This window comes from Carex rostrata, chromosome 14 (assembly GCF_964058835.1).
Source record: "Carex rostrata chromosome 14, lpCarRost1.2, whole genome shotgun sequence".
Classification (NCBI taxonomy): domain Eukaryota; kingdom Viridiplantae; phylum Streptophyta; class Magnoliopsida; order Poales; family Cyperaceae; genus Carex; species Carex rostrata.
Window position 1 is genome coordinate 10,599,695 of NC_135931.1, and position 22,281 is coordinate 10,621,975.

The window sequence follows — 22,281 nt, forward strand, 5'->3', positions numbered from 1 at the left end:
TATAAAACTTATTTGTATTATAAAACAACAAACTATTCGTGAATTATTTTGTATTATATTTAAATTACGAATTTTAAGCTTTTAATAATTATTTATTGAATCACAAACTTTCTTTCACTGTAACTATGACAAACATTTAGTATATATTTATTCCAATACAAAACTATTGCCATTTTTAGTGTACAAATCTCATATGGAATATAATCAAATATATATAAAACTTAACTTTTTGTTTTTTTGCATCTTATTAAAATGTTTTTATTATCTTAGCTTGACAACACAACAAATGAATGCAATATATATATAATAGTAGGATATGGGATCATTGAGAAAATATAGCTCTGTATCTTCTAGCACTAAAGGATCGCTTGGTAAGATGTCTTTCTATAGGGGAAGTGAAAGAGATAAGGAGCTAGATGAAAAATTAAGACTGAGCGAGACTCAGTTAATTAGCGACTTTGACTGACTTATGAAATTTTTGGAAATATAGAGGATTTTTGTTTAAATAGAAAAAAAAAATCAAGGTGTTGGATTTTCAAAATGTTATGACACCCTTTAGTAAGTGTTTGTTCAGCAAAATGCCTTCCATGCTCCATCGTGACACTGCTTCAGTGAAGATGCTTTTCGGAAATCTAGCACCTTGAGTGTGTATTTCGTTTAAATTAATTCAGTTTCTCTAACTAAAAAGAAATTGATATAGAGACAGGAGGATAATATAACTTTATAATTATAATTTTAATCAAGAGATATGGAATATTTTTGTTCTCTTTAAAAGTCTCGTATCAAATTTTGCAATATTAATTTAGAGATGTAATGTTAGTAATTACAAAATTATTTATTAAAATGAATCATTCACATCAACAAAATTAAATTTACATAAATAAAATTTATTTGAAATCAATGTGAAGAAAATTGTTAAATTGTTGATGTAATAAATTATTTTAATTTCAAAAGTCGTAGAAATTGAAATGTAAATGACGGGCGTAAAACTTGATGAGACAATTAAACCTAGCTAGGACTTGATATTTATTTCAAAGTTGCCATGTATTTTTTGAAGGGATCACTTGGTAATCTGCATTAATTGTTGTTTTCTAAAAGTCAAATAGTTGTGTACGTACTCCCTCGTATGCAACTTTTTTTTTTCTAAAAGTAATTTAATTTCTCATTTTCAAAAAGAAGAATTAATGGATCAATAACAAAAAGAGAGAGCACGCTGTGATCAGTATTTGTGTTTCCATATAATAATACAATATCAGATTAATTGCTATGGTTGAAGATTGAGATAGGCAAATCTGACAATCGAGTACAACACGAGATATGGAAAAGCATTCTACAGAAGAAAATCATTATTTATTTCTAATTCTCTCAAAAATATTAGACGGATCAAGATTGACCGCATTCTAGAGAAGAAAATCAGACAACTCACGACTTAGAAAAATATCAGGGACAAATCCAGTTCCCGTATTGTTAAAAACAAATGATCTGATTGATCGAAAAAATTATTTTTTCTCTCAAAAATGTTAAACGGCTCAAGATTGACGGCATGGAGTTTAGTATTCGTTCAGACTTCAGAGTACCAGAACAAACTGATGAATGATAATGAATATAAAATTTTACAACCAAAAATAAAAAAATATATATTGTTCCTATTATTAAGATGTTTCTCCTTGCCAAAATCGGAAGCACATGAGAACATGAAAACTCTGTGTATATTATTATATGAGGATTGTGAGAACCAAAAGTATATAATTTTATTTTTCTTACTCGCACGTGAAATAAACAAGGTCAAAAGGTTATACTTAAAAATTGATCATAGTTCTAATTTTAGACAAGGTAAAAATCATAAATTCGCGGTGAACAATTGCCACTAGTAAATTAAGAGGGTTGTTAATTATGGTAAATAAAATACCATTTATATATCTCTCGTGCAATATATAGTTAATCATATTTTCATTTTAAAATTCTAGTACACTGTACACCTCACTCTTCAAATATGCATTGTTCTCTTTTTTTATGCGTGCAAAAACAGAGTGATAAGCAAAAAATAATTAAAATGAACCTATTTATGTAAAATGAATTTTTAACAATAAAACGATTATCATTTATTAAGTGATCACTTAAATCTTTAACAATCTAAAATGTCTAGCCGTTGACTTATTTTTTAAATTGCATTATATTTTAGATAATAAACAATTTCAAAAAACATTCTAACGATATTTAATTGGTACCAATGTTGTAAAAAAATGTCCGTTTAGGCCGATTAATCTGTCCATTAATAGTTGATGGTGACCAAATCGTTACAGATTTTTTCGACTAATCGGCCAATTATGGCCGATTATTCTAATTTATTTCCGTATTCTCAACACGATCTCCGTATTGAAATGTGCTTGGAGACTAAATTGTATATTTTTTGAAATTTTTTTACTATTAATTATTAAGCCACTTTGAAAATTATTATTTTTTTGTGAACAGTAAAAAACATTAAAAATTTCTAAGCAAAAAATCTGACGAGACTTGATAGCTTCGACGGGATCATTCAAACCATTTATTTATATGTCAACCCAGGAACAAAGGAGTCTCAAAAATAATATATATATATATATAGAGTTAGGCTGGGGTGCTATGGATAGCATAGTGGCCTCTATGCTACGGCTCAATATTTGAGTTTTCAAAATCCAAACGGTCGATCCGAACCGTTCATCTTATTCTCCATATTAATATCTGCTTGGAGACCAAATTTTACATTTTTCTGAATTTTTTTACTATTTATTAAGTATTTTACAAAATTGTTGATCCAACGGTAGCTGCACAAAACAGTAAAACCGTTGGATTAGCGATTTTCAAAGTAGCTTAATAAATAGTAAAAAAATTCAGAAAATTATAAAATTTGGTCTCCAAGCAGTTATTAATATGGAGAATAAGATGAACGGTTCGGATCTACCGTTTAGATTTTGAAAACTCGAATATTGAGCCGTAGCATAGAGGCCACTATGCTATCCATAGCACCCCAGCCTAACTCCTATATATATAGAGAGAGAGAGAGAGAGATGGGCTATGGTGCATTGCAATGCATAGGCCATGGTGTGCATTGAACCATAAATCACCGATTTAAAGTCCAAATGACCGATCCAAACCGTTCATCTTGTTCTCCATATTAATATGTGCTTGGAGACCAAATTTTATATTTTTTGGAATTTTTTTACTATTTATTAAGCCACTTTGAAAATCGCTGATCCAACGGTGGCTTCTGATTTTACTGTTCCAAACAGTCACCGTTGGATCAGTGATTTTCAAAGTGGCTTAATAAATAGTAAAAATATTCCAAAAAATGTAAAATTTGGTCTCCAAGCACATATTAATATGGAGAATAAGATGAACGGTTTGGATCGGTCATTTGGACTTTGAATCGGTGATTTATGGTCCAATGCACACCATGGCCTATGCATTGCAATGCACCATAGCCCATCTCTCTCTCTCTCTCTCTCTCTCTCTATATATATATATATATATATCTGTCTGTTCTTCTCTTTTTGTAGCATACATAATTAATTTATACGTTATTTTGAAATCTCACATATCTATGTACATTTATTTTCTTCTACTAGTTCTTGTAATTGTGTGCATCTCATTTTGCCTTTGGATTTTCTTCATTAATTTTCTGTATAAAATGCATCACCATTTGATTTTTGAAGTGCTTATTTAGTGCATTCCATTTGATTTTTGAAGGGTTTTCCTAATATTCTTTTGAAGCAAAATTTTCGGTCCTCAATTTTAATTTTATTAAAAACAAAAGATGTAAAAAAAATTCAGGGTAGTAGTGAGGTTGGATTTTGCGAAAATAAAATGTACTTGTTTATTTATTATTTTTGAAAAAAATTCAGTCAAATAAGATGTAAAAAATAAAATTGAACACAAGAGAGGAGAAGAGGAATATTATTTTCATGACAAAAATCACAAATCCATCATTTATTAAATATATTTACAAGTATATTTGATGACAATCATTAATAATAAAAATGTATATAACTTTGTTATTTGCGTAAAATCATTAATTTAGTAGATCCATTCGATCTATAAGAATTTTCAGTGCATTATTTGATGACAATCATTAATAGTAAAATTTTATCTAATTTAATACATTATTTGTGAATTTTTTTACTGAAATTAAAAAAAATTTCAATGAAATTTATAAAAGTTGTAGGATTAGTGAAATAAAAATAAGCTGAAATATGTGGCTTGCTCTGCACGCAAAAGGTTGTACTGTCGAATCAAATAAAAAATAATTCATGCGGAATGTACCGGTAGTTTCTAAACTCAAAATTTATGTTACCTGAGGTGCTATCATATCTTTCCTAAAACCTCAAACTAAAAACTCAGGTGAATCAGCTCCGCTCTCTCTCTCAGATCCTCCATTCCAAATCTGTTTGTTTGATACCTTAGGAAATCCACCAATTAAAGATTCTCACAACGGCTATTTGCCCTGCTCCTCCTATTCGTCTATTTAGTGGCATTTAGTTCCGCGAGGTAGAGAGAGATCGGGAGAGCGTGCCTCTGTCTTACGCCTCTCCTCTCCCGCCAAGCCTCCACCCCTACTCTCCTCCCGCGCGTGTGAGACTATTTCTATAAAACCTCCGATCTCGTCGCATAAGAAGCGATCGTCACCGAACCACCGCAGTAGCCCTCGCTGAGCTGAGCTGGATCAAGTCTATCAGGCGGTAGGAGTTGGAGGAGGGGAGAGGGAGAGGGGAAGAGGAGAAAGGGAGATCAGGGATAGAAGGGTGAGAACTGAGAAGGAGAGGAGGGAGGGAAGGGAGAAGTGAGGGGGGGAGAGATCCGGGAGAGAGCGCTTCCATGGAGCTCTGACAAGCGTCTTCTCCCTCTTAGGTACTTTTCTCTAAATTTCCTCTCTAGATTTCACATTACAAGGTTGAAATTCTGCTCAATTGGTCTAGTATTTTGCATTTTTGACCTTAATTTTGACAATTTTTTTGTTTCTTTTACAATTGTGAAATTTTGTGATTTTTTTTTATTTCGTTTAGTTTCTGCTTCAGTATCGGGTTTTTACCATAATTTCTTGATAAAGGGGTTTCAAGGGTTTTTATGCATGATTATCAATTCACGCTTCATTTTTTTTTTTCAATTTCAGTGAGAAATCGTGTATCTCAGGGTTTAAGATGCAGAAAAGGATTTTCTGGGGTTTAAGATGTAAAACCACTTCAGATATCTAGTCGATCAGGATCTGGTGCTGTTAGAGCAGGTTACACTTCTAACACAAAGCTATCATTTGAATCAAACTCGTATGAAAATATTGCTAAGATCAAACTCACAGCAGGTAGATTTTTTCCGTCAAATCGAGAAAAACTTACTTCATTTCTTATAATATGCTAGAGGATCTAAGTGAATGTTGGAATTTTGATGAGATAATTTGGCAGTGAACCTCGGATTCTAGATATCATGTTTTGTTTTGCTAAGTGCAGTGTTAAACAGAGCATTTATTATGAAACTACTGGGTCGTTAATGATTTTTTTACATGTTTCAGTCGATAATTTAATATAATATATTATATTGCTGTTAACAGATAGAGAATCACCATCAAGGCTGGTGAGGTTATTCTTGTCATTATAGAATGGAGAGACAGAGGAGAGAAGATGAGGTAAAGTACCCTTCATTGAAGAAGGGTCAAGAAGCTGAGCATTCCCTCTTCATCAGGATTGGTTTTGTGTTTAATTTATTTCTTCGGGCACAATTTAATTTCACTCCGTGCATAATCATCTTATCACACACGGGTAAAAAAAAAGACGTCTATTTCATAATTATTAATGAATATACTATCAGATAGTTAGTACTTAACTCTACTTAATTTTTTAGCAAAATAGAGGCACCAACAGGCTAAGTTTTAGTCTATAATTTACACTAAGTTTTGTTCCCATGGAAAACAAACACAAAGTAACAGTATTTAGAACATATCCAAATGATCAAAGCTGGTATTTTTGGCTTATCTCAATTGCCATTGCTGTTATAAGGTATATTATACTACAAGTAACAAGTCTGTGGCACCTCACTTCATCCAACCCTATTGACCGGTTTCCCAATCATAGTGCTGCTTTGAAGGCGCTTGCTTGGTGTCCCTTCCAGAGCAACCAACTAGCATGAGGAAGAGGTAGTAAGTGAATTATTCTTCTAATTAATCTTGTGTTACGATAATCTATTGTCGGTTTGATTTGCTGCTGGTTTGGGCCGTAGTCTGGTTCCTGGGGTACACCTAAGTTGTTTGTATTTTCAATTCTGTAGGTGCAGGAAGTTGGCACATGCACTAGCTACTGATTTTCTTTGACTTGTGCTCAAATAGACAACTCAGCGGGAGAAAGAGAGGCTGTTGGTTAGTGTTACCTTTCTAGTTTCTTTTTTGGTTATATTTATTCCATTTCTCTTGACATTTTAAAAATGTTTGAAATATTGTAACAATGAACCAACCAGGTACTGTTTTTTTAATAAAAAATAATGTGCAATTGAAATTCCATAAAAGCTGATCTCACATGGTTGCTATTGTATTTTGAATTAAGCGGTGAGTGTCGAGTCAAGAACAGTAGATCCAAGCAGCAATGATAGGTTTTCAATTAGTTCATAGGAATTAAATTCTCTATCTAGGAAGCACAATCTTTCGTCTCTTCAAGAGCTTGGAGGGGTATAATTCTCTTTCTGTCAATTGTCCATGTCTCTCTTATTTTTTTTTTACTTAAAATTAGAAACAAGTCATTTTTATGTTTGCTCAAATGCAGATGCAGCAGAATTGCAACAAAGTAACAATATTTATAACATATCCAAATGATCAAAGCTGGTATTTTTGAGATATATTAAGGACCTTATTCTTAGGAGGTTAGAATGTGAGCGATTTCTATCAGGATACATCATTAGTGTTTACTTTTGGATCATGTCTACTAAACATAAACAATTGACGAGGAACTTTGAATAGCGGAATCTAAACTATATATGTGATATTATTTTTGCGTAAGCCTATTAAGAATTTTTATCAGCTCTTTAATACTCTGGAACTATTTTAGAATTCATGCCTTAGGTACATAGGAGATATGTTGAATTTTCAATCTATAGTGTGTACGGGTTTAATCTCATTATCTAACTTACTTTTTCTGTGGTCTAGCTATAGTATGCATCCGTTGAACAAGTGCCGAGTAAAACTCTTCTACTCATGAAGGTTTGTTCCTCATCTGATGCATCCGTTGAACAAGTGCCGAGTAAGCGCGTGCACGGAGCACAAACCCTATCCCCGCTGTCTCTCTCTCTGATTTCCAAGGTTGAGGATACCCCTTGAACTATGTTTGATTTTTCTATTTTCAACTTGATTTTTAATTTAACTTTCAATTTTCAATGTAGGAAATACTTTTGACAGGTGCACCTGGTACAGTAAAGACCTTACTTGCTAAGGTCAATTTTTATCTAAATAGAATTTCATGTTTTGTTAAATCAGTATTTTGTCAATGACTTGGAAAATGTGTATATCAGGCTATTGTTGGAGAAGCTGCGGTGCCATTTTCTATAGAGTTGGTTCTGAATTTGAGAAAATATGAGCCAATTTTCACACCCAGTTATTAATTTGTAAAGTTCTAAGCACAAAAATTTGCTTCATTATTTGAGTCAGAAAAAAGCAGAATCGGAAGTCGCAAGTACAAAAAGCAAGAAAAAAGCACCAAACATACATTAAAGCAACAAACAAAGATCAAAATTTCTGATTATTGTTCCTGAGAAAACAACAAATTACTTAGTTCAACTCTAGACTACTACCTGAAAAGCACTAGGGTAAAAATTAAGGCACAGTTTTTAGCATATTTGTAATTTTGACCTGAACATTTGCTTTTGATTTTCCTTTTCGTGTCTGCCTTTTATTTATTTTGTAATTTGATTTTGCAACTCTTAGCAAAAGGCTAACTAATCGAATCTAATCCCTCAATTAAACTAGCTGACAGGTAAATTTGTGGATTCTTTATTTCTTTGTTATTTTTTCTGCACTAGGGTAAAAACATTCAATAGATGGGTCTTATTAGTTTAGTTTGATATATGATTCTGATTTTTGACATTTTAGCATATATTTTCGTCATAATTGAATAGGCAAGCGGCATCAACTTTGGCCTTGAAGTGCTAGGTTGGTTACTATTCCATATTTTCTGGTAAAGTTGATTACCTATAAAAATTTTCTTTTAAAGTTGATGGCCTCTAATTGTACTTCTTGAGCAGGTCACCCTTGGATTTGTAAGAATGCAGCTGCTTCTGATGATACTCAAGCTCCAGCTGTTGTCTCTCACCTGAAGCAGTTCTCTTAAATGAATTTGTTGAAGAGACTGGCCTTTCAAGTGAGTAAATCCTTTTGCCTCAATTCAACTTGGCATTCTTGAGATGTTCCTTTGGAAAAATAACTGAGAACCATTTATTTCCTTTTCTAATCGTTACTTGGTATACCAGAGAACCTCTCGGAAGAGGAGACCGGTGGGACGAGAGCAATATTCAATGGATTGGGTAATGACGACAACGAGGTTATTGCATTTTACAAGTCCAAAGGTCTTAACAAATATGAATCTCTTGAGGATTCAGAGATTCAGCAACTCAACTGTCCCGTTCTCTTGTAAGTTTTTGGTCATTATCTGCCATGTTTGTTTTTCTGGTATTTTTGTTGTGGTGATTCTGATATTTTTGGTGTAAATAATTCCTGGTTTTGCTGGTACGGTTTCTGATTTTTTGGTATGGTCTGTGATACTGCTACAGTTTTCTGATAAGGACATAATTGCTTGATTTTTTTTTTTAAATGTAGATGTTTAGTGTGTCAGCTTTATTGTAATAGGTGTATTTGTATAGTGACTTTCAGGATAGAAATGTTTATTAGAAATTTAGAATAGATAAGTCTTAGAAAAACGGTCAGTCCTAAATTTGTTCTCAGTTGTTGCCAAGTAGTTAATTTTTAATAATTATTTTTCCTTTTCTTTGTAAAGAAATATATGTAAATTAGAACTTACTGTCCGGTACATTGAAAAGGTTAAGAGACTAATTTTATTGTTTTTCCTTCTATAATTTCAGGTTCAATGGAATCTCTCCAACCTGCAGATACCGAACACAAACCTACAAACTCATATGATTCTAAAGACAAGGTTCCTTTTTTAGCCTTATTAACATCTTATTATCACAATTTACTGAATGCAAAGAAAAATAAAGGACTGCAATTTCAGTTGGTACTCACACTCACAGTACATAAATGGTAACATGTTTAAGCCATAAATGGTACTCACATTAAAAAATAAAGGACTGCAATTTCAAGCACAAAATGTCATTTTATCTGACTCTGATGGTACATTTCAAGCCATAAAGGTAAAAAAATCAAATAAATTTCCTTTTAAAATGTTAGGCTTATTTGTAATATTGACCATCTCATTTTTAAAACTGTGGCAATGAATAAATATTCAGTTTTGTTCAGTGATGATGATGACTATCGAGACGATGAAGATGATGTAGATCAAGAGGTACTTGTTTTTCATCTTTTGATAACTTTTTAAGTGTGGTTTGCTATGCTGATTGATTAGTCTGAATCCTCAATGGTGATAAATTTAGGGCCAAATTACTAGTCTGTGTACTGACTTTGAGATGGTTGCGACAATATCAGTTTTGTAGTATGCAATCATATGCACTGATTACTAGTCTGTGTACTGACTTTGAGATGGTTTTATTTTCATATGGACTGGGTTTTAAAAGTCTATATATGCACTTAAGCATTGATTACTGGTCCATTTGTATTGTGCAGTGTACAAAGATGGTGGAAAGGAGAAGAAGAAAAGCGGTACCAAATACGCCTTAGTTTTATGCATATACATACTGTCCCCCAGCTTAACAAAATACATCTCTAGGTAAGTAGTTAATTCTAATTTTTTTGGCACTCTTATATAAATTCTCCAGACTGGAGAGTTATTATCCAGCTTTGCATTTTCAATTTTACTTTTTCTTTTTCTTTGAAGCCTTTTGATCACTTTCTGACGAAGTTATGTGACAATTGTGTGTTCTTTTTTTAGTGTTGTTGTCTCTTTTTGAATGATTACACTCAAGGAAACCTCAACTTTACAGGACCCACATTATTGACTAGTTCAAGGAATCCAAGCACCTTTTGTAATTACATATGATGTCACTTCTCAGGGAATCAAACCGCCTTATGTAGTTGAGCCGTGTTGGTTCTGTAGCTTGTAGAAATTCCTTTGATTAAGTTGCTTTGTTTTCCTCTCTTTCAAAAAATTTGGAGATTTTGAATGTTTCTTTCAAAAAATTTGGAGATTTTGAATGTTTAACTGTCGCGTGTACCACATGGATGATGACATGTACCAGTGCTGGTACAGTGTTGGCGCTGGTCATTCGGTACTAGTGAGTTTTGGAGTTTTTGGTAAACTTGGGTAGGTGGCAATTCGGTACCAGTTCATCTTGCTGTCTTGTACCAGATGAATTAAGGTCACTTGACAAATAGGGCTTAGCTTGTACCAGTACGTGGTGTAATGGTAAGAAACATAGTTTAGTATACCAACTAATGCTTTGTTATCGAATGGGCAGGTTTACTTCACAGTATATGGTAAGCTGAAGCATGAATTTGCATCTGGTACAAACAACCAACTCTCAATTGCTGGAAATATACTTGTTGCTGTCAACAATGGAGCTGCATGTGCAGTTGTTAGTAAACCCTTTATGGGTTGTCAAAACTCTAATCCAGGTTCTTCTCTTCTTCTTTTTGCTATATTTTTATGATGAAAATATTTTTTCGTTGCCAACTTCAACCCAGTACAACACAATTTCAATATGGACATTTTATACGTGTACCTGAACTATACTTTCTTTTTCACTTCTTTTTTTAATTGTTTTCCGATAAAAGAGGTATCAAGCCAGAACAGGTACTGTACAAAAGTACACTTTCAGCTTTAAGAAAGATTAAACATGAAGAAAGCTTTAGGGGTTTATACAGGTAATATGATTTTACTTGGCCGATTTGTTAATTTAGACTTAATATTTTTCTAATTTATTTTATTTTTTCCTGAAACTATTTTCTAATTTATTTGATTTTTCCTGAAAATATTTTCTAGTTCTACCATACATGCAATTAACATCCAAGACTCTTGTTATTTGCAGATAAGGCAGATCAGAAATTAAAATTCGATCAAGTATTGAATGGTTATATTGTAATTAAACAAGTGCTTGATGTTGCTTCAAATTAGATCAAGTACAAAAATTCAAGACATTTTAATTATGTTGGTTTTACTTTTCCTTTATTTTCAACAAGTGCTTGATGTAATTAAACAATGTACTGATTGATATGTAAAATGGCAGCATAAGGGCATTTTTTGGATATTTTTAAATATTTTTGTTATTTTTAGCGGTGATTTGAAAAACGTCAAGAGAAAATATATTTTTTAAAATATCACGACTTTTGTCAGCGTTTTGCAAACGTCGCTTTGCAAAGGGGCCTATAAATGCCGGGAAAGACAAAAACAATGGCGGCGCTTTGAAAACATCGCTTCGCAAATAGTGGTTGTTTCGTGTACCTGACCGGTTGAAGTCAGCTAAAGCTGACTTGGCCGTTACTTGTTTGAGCTGATAGGTCTATCTTATATTTTTTTTTAGGTGGTCAGGTCTTACAACGTTCATTCTTGGTTAGTACCAATATTTGAGTTTTACTTTTGTTTATGTAGATAAAGCTTTTCTTCAAGTGTGATGCTTTCTTGGAACGGCACGCACGCAACAAACATGACTTTCCTACAGTTTCACTTATAAGTTAAGTTTCATTCACAATATATATTTTCTTTTTTTTGTTGCACAGCTTATTTCTTTCCCTTTTGCCTTTTTGGTGTACTTGACCAGTTGAAATCAGCCAAAGCTGACTTGGCCGTTACTTGTTTGAGGCGATAGGTCTATGTTATAGTTTTTTTAGGTGTTCAGATCTCCCAACGTTTACTCTTGGTTAGTACCAATATTTGAGTTTTACTTTTGTTTATGTAGAATGATCTTTTCTTGGAGTGTGATTCTTTCTTGGAACGGCACGCATGCACAAGCATGACTTTCCTGCGGTTTCGCTTGTAAGTTAAGTTTCCTTCACAATATATACTTTGTTTTTTTGTTGCATAGCTTATTTCTTTCCCTTCTGCTTGTTTCGTGCACTTCACCGGTTGAAGTCAGCCAAAGCTGACTTTGCCGTTACTTGTTTGAGGCGATAGGTCTATGTTATAGTTTTTTTAGGTGGTCAGATCTCACAACGTTTACTCTTGGTCAGTACCAATATTTGAGTTTTAATTTTGTTTATGTAGATGAAGTTTTTCTTGAAGTGTGATGCTTTCTTGGAACGGCACGCATGCAACAAACATGACTTCCCTGCGGTTTCGCTTGTAAGTTAAGTTTCCTTCGCAATATATACTTTCTTTTTTTGTTGCACAGCTTATTTCTTTCCCTTCTGCATGTTTCGTGTAGTTGACCAGTTGAAGTCAGCCAAAGCTGACTTGGCCGTTACTTGTTTGAACTTATAGGTCTAGGTTATAGTTTTTTTAGGTGGTCAGATGTCACAACGTTTACTCTTGGTCAGTACCAATATTTGAGTTTTAGTTTTGTTTATGTAGATGGAGTTTTTCTTGGAGTGTGATGCTTTCTTGGAACGGCACGCATGCACAAGCATGACTTCCCTGCGGTTTCGCTTGTAAGTTAAGTTTCCTTCGCAATATATACTTTTTTTTTTGTTGCACAGCTTATTTCTTTCCCTTCTGCATGTTTCGTGTACTTGACCGGTTGAAGTCAGCCAAAGCTGACTTTCCCGTTACTTGTTTGAGGCGATAGGTCTATGTTATAGTTTTTTTAGGTGTTCAGATCTCCCAACGTTTACTCTTGGTTAGTACCAATATTTGAGTTTTACTTTTGTTTATGTAGATGGATCTTTTCTTCGAGTGTAATGCTTTCTTGGAACGGCACGCATGCACAAGCATGACTTTCCTGCGGTTTCGCTTGTAAGTCAAGTTTCATTCACAATATATACTTTGTTTTTTTGTTGCATAGCTTATTTCTTTCCCTTCTGCTTGTTTCGTTCACTTGACCGGTTGAAATCAGCCAAAGCTGACTTGGCCGTTACTTGTTTGAGCTGATAGGTCTATGTTATAGTTTTTTTAGGTAGTCAGATCTCACAACGTTTACTCTTGGTTAGTACCAATATTTGAGTTTTAGTTTTGTTTATGTAGATGAAGTTTTTCTTGGAGTGTGATGCTTTCTTGGAACGGCACGCATGCAACAAACATGACTTCCCTGCGGTTTCGCTTGTAAGTTAAGTTTCCTTCACAATATATACTTTCTTTTTTTGTTGTACAGCTTATTTCTTTCCCTTCTGCATGTTTCCTGTACTTGACCAGTTGAAGTCAGCCAAAGCTGACTTGGCCGTTACTTGTTTGAGGCGATAGGTATATGTTATAGTTTTTTTAGGTGTTCAGATCTCCCAATGTTTACTCTTGGTTAGTACCAATATTTGAGTTTTACTTTTGTTTATGTAGAAGGATCTTTTCTTGGAGTGTGATGCTTTCTTGGAACGGCACGCATGCACAAGCATGACTTTCCTGCGGTTTCGCTTGTAAGTTAAGTTTCCTTCACAATATATACTTTGTTTTTTTGTTGCATAGCTTATTTCTTTCCCTTCTGCTTGTTTCGTGCACTTAACCGGTTGAAGTCAGCCAAAGCTGACTTTGCCGTTACTTGTTTGAGCTGATAGATCTAGGTTATAGTTTTTTTAGGTGGTCAGATGTCACAACCTTTACTCTTGGTCAGCACCAATATTTGAGTTTTAGTTTTGTTTATGTAGATGGAGTTTTTCTTGGAGTGTGATGCTTTCTTGGAACGGCACGCATGCAACAAACATGACTTCCCTGCGGTTTCGCTTGTAAGTTAACTTTCCTTCGCAATATATACTTTCTTTTTTTGTTGCACAGCTTATTTCTTTCCCTTCTGCATGTTTCGTGTACTTGACCAGTTGAAGTCAGCCAAAACTGACTTTGCCGTTACTTGTTTGAGGCGATAGGTCTATGTTATAGTTTTTTTAGGTGTTCAGATCTCCCAACGTTTACTCTTGGTTAGTACCAATATTTGAGTTTTACTTTTGTTTATGTAGATGGATCTTTTCTTGGAGTGTGATGCTTTCTTGGAACGGCACGCATGCACAAGAATGACTTTCCTGCAGTTTCGCTTGTAAGTTAAGTTTCCTTCGCAATATATACTTTTTTTTTGTTGCACAGCTTATTTCTTTGTCTTGTGCCTGTGTCGTGTACCTGACCGGTTGAAGTCAGCCAAAGCTGACTTGGCCGTTACTTGTTTGAGCTGATAGGTCTATGTTATTGTTTTTTTAGGTGGTAAGATCTCACAACGTTTACTCTTCGTTAGTACCAATATTTGAGTTTTACTTTTGTTTATGTAGATGAAGCTTTTCTAGGAGTGTGATGCTCTCTTGGAACGGCACGCATGCACAAGCTTGACTTTCCTGCGGTTTCGCTTGTAAGTTAAGTTTCCTTCGCAATATATACTTTTTTTTTGTTGCACAGCTTATTTCTTTCCCTTCTGCATGTTTCGTGTACTTGACCGGTTGAAGTCAGCCAAAGCTGACTTGGCCATTACTTGTTTGAACCGATAGGTCTATGTTATTGTTTTTTTAGATGGTAAGATCTCACAACGTTTACTCTTCGTTAGTACCAATATTTGAGTTTTACTTTTGTTTATGTACATGGAGTTTTTCTTGGAGTGTGACGCTTTTTTGGAACGGCACGCAAGCAACAAACGAGACTTCCCTGCGGTTTCGCTAGTAAGTTAAGTTTCCTTCGCAATATATACTTTCTTTTTTTGTTGCACAGCTTATTTATTTGCCTTGTGCCTCTTTCGTGTGCCTGACCGGTTGAAGTGAGCCAAAGCTGACTTGGCCGTTACTTGTTTGAGCTGATAGGTCTAGGTTATAGTTTTTTTAGGTGGTCAGATGTCACAACGTTTACTCTTGGTCAGTACCAATATTTGAGTTTTAGTTTTGTTTATGTAGATAGAGTTTTTCTTGGAGTGTGATGATTTCTTGGAACGGCACGCATGCAACATACATGACTTCCCTGCGGTTTCGCTTGTAAGTTAAGTTTCCTTCGCAATATATACTTTCTTTTTTTGTTGCACAGCTTATTTCTTTCCCTTCTGCATGTTTCCTGTACTTGACCAGTTGAAGTCAGCCAAAGCTGACTTGGCCGTTACTTGTTTGAGCTGATAGATCTAGGTTATAGTTTTTTTAGGTGGTCAGATCTCACAACCTTCTCTCTTGGTTAGTAGTAATATTTGAGTTTTACTTTTGTTTATGTAGATGGAGCTTTTCTTGGAGTGTGATGCTTTCTTGGAACGGCACGCATGCAACAAACATGACTTCCCTGCGGTTTCGCTTGTAAGTTAAATTTCCCTCGCAATATATACTTTCTTTTTTTGTTGCACAGCTTATTTCTTTGTCTTGTGCCTCTTTCGTGTACTTGACCGGTTGAAGTCAGCCAAAGCTAACTTGGCCGTTACTTGTTTGAGCTGATAGGTCTATGTTATAGTTTTTTTAGGTGGTCAGATCTCACAACGTTTACTCTTGGTCAGTACCAATATTTGAGTTTTACTTTTGTTTATGTAGATGTAGCTTTTTTGGAGTGTGATGCTTTTTTGGAACGGCACGAATGCACAAGCATGACTTTCCTGCGGTTTCGCTTGTAAGTTAAGTTTCCTTCGCAATATATACATTTTTTTTGTTGCACAGCTTATTTCTTTGTCTTGTGCCTGTGTCGTGTACCTGACCGGTTGAAGTCAGCCAAAGCTGACTTGGCCGTTACTTGTTTGACCTGATAGGTCTATGTTATTGTTTTTTTAGGTGGTAAGATCTCACAACGTTTACTCTTCGTTAGTACCAATATTTGAGTTTTACTTTTGTTTATGTAGATGGAGCTTTTCTAAGAGTGTGATGCTCTCTTGGAACGGCACGCATGCACAAGCTTGACTTTCCTGCGGTTTCGCTTGTAAGTTAAGTTTCCTTCGCAATATATACATTTTTTTTGTTGCACAGCTTATTTCTTTGTCTTGTGCCTGTGTCGTGTACCTGACCGGTTGAAGTCAGCCAAAGCTGACTTGGCCGTTACTTGTTTGAGCTGATAGGTCTATGTTATTGTTTTTTTAGGTGGTAAGATCTCACAACGTTTACTCTTCGTTATTACCAATATTTGAGTTTTACTTTTGTTTATGTAGATGGAGTTTTTCTTGGAGTGGGAAGCTTTCTTGGAACAGCACGCATGCACAAGCATGACTGTCCTGCGGTTTCGCTTGTAAGTTAAGTTTCCTTCACAATATATACTTTTTTTTTGTTGCACAGCTTATTTCTTTCCCTTCTGCATGTTTCGTGTACTTGACCGGTTGAAGTCAGCCAAAGCTGACTTGGCCATTACTTGTTTGAACCGATAGGTCTATGTTATTGTTTTTTTAGGTGGTAAGATCTCACAACGTTTACTCTTCGTTAGTACCAATATTTGAGTTTTACTTTTGTTTATGTAGATGGAGCTTTTCTAAGAGTGTGATGCTCTCTTGGAACGGCACGAATGCACAAGCATGACTTTCCTGCGGTTTCGCTTGTAAGTTAAGTTTCCTTCGCAATATATACATTTTTTTTGTTGCACAGCTTATTTCTTTGTCTTGTGCCTGTGTCGTGTACCTGACCGGTTGAAGTCAGCCAAAGCTGACTTGGCCGTTACTTGTTTGACCTGATAGGTCTATGTTATTGTTTTTTTAGGTGGTAAGATCTCACAACGTTTACTCTTCGTTAGTACCAATATTTGAGTTTTACTTTTGTTTATGTAGATGTAGCTTTTTTGGAGTGTGATGCTTTTTTGGAACGGCACGAATGCACAAGCATGACTTTCCTGCGGTTTCGCTTGTAAGTTAAGTTTCCTTCGCAATATATACATTTTTTTTGTTGCACAGCTTATTTCTTTGTCTTGTGCCTGTGTCGTGTACCTGACCGGTTGAAGTCAGCCAAAGCTGACTTGGCCGTTACTTGTTTGACCTGATAGGTCTATGTTATTGTTTTTTTAGGTGGTAAGATCTCACAACGTTTACTCTTCGTTAGTACCAATATTTGAGTTTTACTTTTGTTTATGTAGATGTAGCTTTTTTGGAGTGTGATGCTTTTTTGGAACGGCACGAATGCACAAGCATGACTTTCCTGCGGTTTCGCTTGTAAGTTAAGTTTCCTTCGCAATATATACATTTTTTTTGTTGCACAGCTTATTTCTTTGTCTTGTGCCTGTGTCGTGTACCTGACCGGTTGAAGTCAGCCAAAGCTGACTTGGCCGTTACTTGTTTGACCTGATAGGTCTATGTTATTGTTTTTTTAGGTGGTAAGATCTCACAACGTTTACTCTTCGTTAGTACCAATATTTGAGTTTTACTTTTGTTTATGTAGATGGAGCTTTTCTAAGAGTGTGATGCTCTCTTGGAACGGCACGCATGCACAAGCTTGACTTTCCTGCTGTTTCGCTTGTAAGTTAAGTTTCCTTCGCGATATATACTTTCTTTTTTTGTTGCACAGCTTATTTCTTTGTCTTGTGCCTCTTTCGTGTACCTGACCGGTTGAAGTCAGCCAAAGCTGACTTGGCCGTTACTTGTTTGAGCTGATAGGTCTATGTTATTGTTTTTTTAGGTGGTAAGATCTCACAACGTTTACTCTTCGTTATTACCAATATTTGAGTTTTACTTTTGTTTATGTAGATGGAGTTTTTCTTGGAGTGGGAAGCTTTCTTGGAACAGCACGCATGCACAAGCATGACTGTCCTGCGGTTTCGCTTGTAAGTTAAGTTTCCTTCACGATATATACTTTTTTTTTGTTGCACAGCTTATTTCTTTCCCTTCTGCATGTTTCGTGTACTTGACCGGTTGAAGTCAGCCAAAGCTGACTTGGCCATTACTTGTTTGAACCGATAGGTCTATGTTATTGTTTTTTTAGGTGGTAAGATCTCACAACATTTACTCTTCGTTAGTACCAATATTTGAGTTTTACTTTTGTTTATGTACATGGAGTTTTTCTTGGAGTGTGACGCTTTTTTGAAACGGCACGCAAGCAACAAACGAGACTTCCCTGCGGTTTCGCTAGTAAGTTAAGTTTCCTTCGCAATATATACTTTCTTTTTTTGTTGCACAGCTTATTTCTTTGTCTTGTGCCTGTTTCGTGTACCTCACTTGGGCGTTACTTGTTGGAGCTGATAGGTTTATGTTATAGTTTTTTTAGGTGGTCAGATCTCACAACGTTTACTCTTGGTTAGTACCAATATGTGAGTTTTACTTTTGTTTATGTAGATGGAGTTTTTCTTGAATTGAGATGCTTTCTTGGAACGGCACGCATGCACAAGCTTGACTTTCCTGCGGTTTCGCTTGTAAGTTAAGTTTCATTCACAATATATACTTTTTTTTTGTTGCACAGCTTATTTCTTTCCCTTCTGCTTGTTTCGTGCACTTGACCGGTTGAAGTCAGCGAAAGCTGACTTGGCCGTTACTTGTTTGAGCTGATAGGTCTATGTTATAGTTTTTTTAGGTGGTCGGATCTCACAACCTTCACTCTTGGTTAGTAGTAATATTTGAGATTTACTTTTGTTTATGTAGATGGAGCTTTTCTTAGAGTGTGATGCTTTCTTGGAACGGCACGCATGCAACAAACATGACTTCCTTGCGGTTTCGCTTGTAAGTTAAGTTTCTCTCGCAATATATATTTTCTTTTTTGGTTGCACAGCTTATTTCTTTCCCTTCTGCATGTTTCGTGTACTCGACCAGTTGAAGTCAGCCAAAGCTGACTTGGCCGTTACTTGTTTGAGCTGATTGGTCTAGGTTATAGTTTTTTTAGGTGGTCAGATCTCACAACGTTTACTCTTGGTTAGTAACAATATGTGAGTTTTACTTCTATTTATGTAGATGGAGTTTTTCTTGAATTGAGATGCTTTCTTGGAACGGCACGCATGCGCAAGCATTACTTTCCTGCGGTTTCGCTTGTTAGTTAAGTTTCCTTTACAATATATACTTTGTTTTTTTGTTGCACAGCTTATTTCTTTCCCTTCTGCTTGTTTCGTGCACTTGACCGGTTGAAGTCAGCCAAAGCTGACTTGACCGTTACTTGTTGGAGCTGATAGATCTATGTTATTGTTTTTTTAGGTGGTCAGATCTCACAACGTTTGCTCTTGGTCAGAACCAATATATTTGAGTTTTAGTTTTGTTTGTGTAGATGGATCTTTTCTTGGAGTGTGATTCTTTTTTGGAACGGCACGCATACAACAAACATGACTTCCCTGCGGTTTCGCTTATAAGTTAAGTTTCCCTCACAATATATACTTTCTTTTTTTGTTGCACAGCTTATTTCTTTGTCTTGTGCCTCTTTCGTGTACCTGACCGGTTGAAGTCAGCCAAAGCTGACTTGGCCGTTACTTGTTTGAGCTGATAGGTCTATGTTATTGTTTTTTTAGGTGGTAAGATCTCACAACGTTTACTCTTCGTTAGTACCAATATTTGAGTTTTACTTTTGTTTATGTAGATGGAGCTTTTCTTCGAGTGTGATGCTTTCTTGGAACAACACGCATGCAACGAACATGACTTCCCTGCGGTTTCACTTGTAAGTTAAGTTTCCCTCACAATATATACTTTCTTTTTATGTTGCACAGCTTATTTCTTTGTCTTGTGCCTGTTTCGTGTACCTGACCGGTTGAAGTCAGCCAAAGCTGACTTGGTCGTTACTTGTTTGAGCTGATAGGCCTATGTTATTGTTTTTTTAGGTGGTAAGATCTCACAACGTTTACTCTTCGTTAGTACCAATATTTGAGTTTTACTTTTGTTTATGTAGATTGAGCTTTTCTTAGAGTGTGATGCTTTCTTGGAACGGCGCGCATGCAACAAACATGACTTCCCTGCGGTTTCGCTTGTAAGTTAAGTTTCCCTCGTAATATATACTTTCTTTTTTTGTTGCACAGCTTATTTCTTTCCCTTCTGCATGTTTCGTGTACTCGATCAGTTGAAGTCAGCCAAAGCTGACTTGGCCGTTACTTGTTTGAGCTGATAGGTCTATGTTATTGTTTTTTTAGGTGGTAAGATCTCACAACGTTTACTTTTCGTTAGAACCAATATTTGAGTTTTACTTTTGTTTATGTAGATAGAGTTTTTCTTGGAGTGTGACGCTTTCTTGGAACGGCACGCATGGAACAAACAATTCTTCCCTGCGGTTTCGCTTGTAAGTTAAGTTTCCTTCGCAATATATACTTTGTTTTTTTGTTGCACAGCTTATTTCTTTCCCTTCTGCTTGTTTCGTGCACTTGACCGGTTGAAGTCAGCGAAAGCTGACTTGGCCGTTACTTGTTGGAGCTGATAGATCTATGTTATTGTTTTTTTAGGTGGTCAGATCTCACAACGTTTGCTCTTGGTCAGAACCAATATATATGAGTTTTAGTTTTGTTTATGTAGATGGAGCTTTTCTTGGAGTGGGATGCTTTCCTGGAACAGCACGCATGCAACAAACATGAGTTCCCTGCGGTTTCGCTTGTAAGTTAAGTTTCCTTCGCAATATATACTTTCTTTTTTTGTTGCACAGCTTATTTCTTTGTCTTGTGCCTCTTTCGTGTACCTGACCGGTTGAAGTCAGCCAAAGCTGACTTAGCCGTTACTTGTTTGAGCTGATAGGTCTATGTTATTGTTTTTTTAGGTGGTAAGATCTCACAACGTTTACTCTTCGTTAGTACCAATATTTGAGTTTTACTTTTGTTTATGTAGATGGAGCTTTTCTTCGAGTGGGAAACTTTCTTGGAACAGCACGCATGGAACAAACAAGATTTCCCTGCGGTTTCGCTTGTAAGTTAAGTTTCCTTCGCAATATATACTTTCTTTTTATGTTGCACAGCTTATTTCTTTGTCTTGTGCCTCTTTCGTGTACCTGACCGGTTGAAGTCAGCCAAAGCTGACTTGGCCGTTACTTGTTTGAGCTGATAGGTCTATGTTATTGTTTTTTTAGGTGGTAAGATCTCACAACGTTTACTCTTCGTTAGTACCAATATTAGAGTTTTACTTTTGTTTATGTAGATGGAGTTTTTCTTGGAGTGGGAAGCTTTCTTGGAACAGCACGCATGGAACAAACAAGATTTCCCTGCGGTTTCGATTGTAAGTTAAGTTTCCTTCGCAATATATACTTTCTTTTTTTGTTGCACAGCTTATTTCTTTGTCTTGTGCCTCTTTCGTGTACCTGACCGGTTGAAGTCAGCTAAAGCTGACTTGGCCGTTACTTGTTTGAGCTGATAGGTCTATGTTATTGTTTTTTTAGGTGGTAAGATCTCACAACGTTGACTTTTCGTTAGAACCAATATTTGAGTTTTACTTTTGTTTATGTAGATGGAGCTTTTCTTGGAGTGTGACGCTTTCTTGGAACGGCACGCATGGAACAAACAAGACTTCCCTGCGGTTTCGCTTGTAAGTTAAGTTTCTTTCGCAATATATACTTTCTTTTTTTGTTGCACTGCTTATTTCTTTCCCTTCTGCATCTTTCGTGTGCCTGACCGGTTGATGTCAGCCAAAGCTGACTTGGCCGTTACTCGTTTGAGCTGATAGGTCTATGTTATTGTTTTTTTAGGTGGTAAGATCTCACAACGTTTACTCTTCGTTAGTACCAATATTTGAGTTTTACTTTTGTTTATGTAGATGGAGCTTTTCTAGGAGTGTGATGCTCTCTTGGAACGGCACGCATGCACAAGCTTGACTTTCCTGCGGTTTCGCTTGTAAGTTAAGTTTCCTTCGCAATATATACTTTCTTTTTTTGTTGCACAGCTTATTTCTTTGTCTTGTGCCTCTTTCGTGTACCTGACCGGTTGAAGTCAGCCAAAGCTGACTTGGCCGTTACTTGTTTGAGCTGATAGGTCTATGTTATTGTTTTTTTAGGTGGTAAGATCTCACAACGTTTACTCTTCGTTAGTACCAATATTTGAGTTTTACTTTTGTTTATGTAGATGGAGTTTTTCTTGGAGTGGGAAGCTTTCTTGGAACAGCACGCATGCACAAGCATGACTGTCCTGCGGTTTCGCTTGTAAGTTAAGTTTCCTTCACAATATATACTTTCTTTTTTTGTTGCGCAGCTTATTTCTTTCCCTTCTGCTTGTTTCGTGCACTTGACCGGTTGAAGTCAGCCAAAGCTGACTTGGCCGTTATTTGTTTGAGCTGATA

The 22,281-nt window shown here is 35.6% G+C and overlaps 2 long non-coding RNA genes across 2 annotated transcripts; both read left to right on the plus strand.

Moving 5' to 3' along the window:
* Positions 1-5,230: 5,230 nt before the first annotated feature.
* Positions 5,231-6,775, plus strand: LOC144565691 (uncharacterized). The gene is made up of 4 exons (XR_013514938.1): positions 5,231-5,332; positions 5,579-6,160; positions 6,292-6,379; positions 6,564-6,775. It is a non-coding gene; the product is annotated as an uncharacterized LOC144565691 (long non-coding RNA).
* A 1,735-nt stretch (positions 6,776-8,510) lies between these two features.
* On the plus strand, positions 8,511-10,732 carry LOC144565697 (uncharacterized). Its single transcript, XR_013514940.1, has 3 exons — positions 8,511-8,635; positions 9,085-9,524; positions 10,594-10,732. It is a non-coding gene; the product is annotated as an uncharacterized LOC144565697 (long non-coding RNA).
* Positions 10,733-22,281: the final 11,549 nt, after the last annotated feature.